Source organism: Equus przewalskii, chromosome 28 (assembly GCF_037783145.1).
Source record: "Equus przewalskii isolate Varuska chromosome 28, EquPr2, whole genome shotgun sequence".
NCBI lineage: Eukaryota > Metazoa > Chordata > Mammalia > Perissodactyla > Equidae > Equus > Equus przewalskii.
In genome coordinates, this window is record NC_091858.1 from 29,718,845 (window position 1) to 29,720,350 (window position 1,506).

Sequence of the window (1,506 nt, forward strand, 5' to 3'; positions counted from 1 at the left end):
TTCAAATGTTAAAGCTGTTTAACAAGAGAAATGTCAAAAGTGAAAATAACACTACATTAAATAATTATCAGTCAGAACAGAAGAAATTATACCTGCATTAGTGACTATAAGCTTCTAGGCTTAACAGCCTTTGCCTATCTTGACTCCCTAGGGGGTGCAGGTGTTCAAGATTCTCTATCCTCATGACCCCCCTGGAATAGGTCAGAATTGTCTCTAATTATATGCATTGGGTCACATTTTCAGGAGTAACTCATAGTGTAAGGCACAGAAGTTGTCCTTCCAGATGTAAACCGTAAGAGAATAACCCAAAATGTAGACTAGGATTTAACCAAAAGGAGATATATATACACCTTATTTAAAATTTAAAAAACACAGGAAATAACCAAAAATTTTAGCAATAGGAAAATAAGTTATTGTAAGTAGATTGTTACCAATCATAATGAACAATTTTAATTGTATTCAGAATTAGGACACATATTAAATACATAGGTGTTTCTAACATCTAATCAATAAAATGACTTAAAAAGGAAAGACAATAAAATTATCCATGATGATTTCTATTTAGCAGGAAAATATGATTTTTATTCCATTTGTTTTTTCAGTTTCTGTGGGCATGAATTAGTTTCATAGAAAATTAGAATTTTTTGAAATAGAACTATATATAAAACAAAAATTAAAACAAATTAAGATATATGAGTATGTTTGGTAAAATGTAAAGCATTATATAAATATGAAATTATAGTTATTCAGGGAAGGTGATCCTGTGAACTAATTGTTTTATTAACCATAAGCTATTAAGCATATGCTCTCAGAATCAGTAGAGAATTGTTTTATGTTGTTTCAGTGTGGTCAGGGGAAGCAAGCATGGTTTTATACATAGTTGCCCTTGAGCTGACAAAGGGGTTTCACACAGGCTTAAAAGTCTACTCTCGGGCCAGCCCTGGTGGCCTATTGGTTAAGTTCGCCACACATTGTTTTGGCGACAGGGTTCAATTCCCAGGTGTAGACCTACACCATTTGTCTATCAGTGGCCATGCTATGGTGGCAGCTCACATACAAAATAGAGAAAGACTGGCAACAGATGTTAGCTTAGGGCCAATCTTCCTCAGCAAAAAAACAAGAACAATTCCACTCTCATACTTACCTGGCAGGGGAGATACCATGATCACAAAGGCGGTTTTCCCAGAGCGAGGCTTATCCACTGCACTCTGGATATGCTGACCCCTGAGATGTCCTGAAATGTGGGAAACTCAACTACACAATTTATGGTCATGTGGGATTGTATTTGCACTTTCTCCTGGAATTCTTAGTTTTCAAAAATAGACTTATTACCTTTATATAAAAAAAAAGGTCTACTCTTTTATACTCAGAAAAGATTGGTATAACCCAGAAAAATCTATTGGTGTCTTGTTATGGGTAAAAAGAACTAGATTCAAGAAATATTAATCCAAGTAAAAAGGCAAATGGGGTTTTCTGTTGAACTGTGCTCTTTCTAAGAGAAACCCA

The 1,506-nt window shown here is 34.6% G+C and overlaps 1 non-coding gene across 1 annotated transcript; it reads left to right on the forward strand.

The window, feature by feature from the left end:
- Nucleotides 1-1,136: 1,136 nt before the first annotated feature.
- LOC139080159 (U1 spliceosomal RNA) lies at nt 1,137-1,300 on the forward strand. Its single transcript, XR_011534439.1, has one exon. It is a non-coding gene; the product is annotated as a U1 spliceosomal RNA (small nuclear RNA).
- Nucleotides 1,301-1,506: the final 206 nt, after the last annotated feature.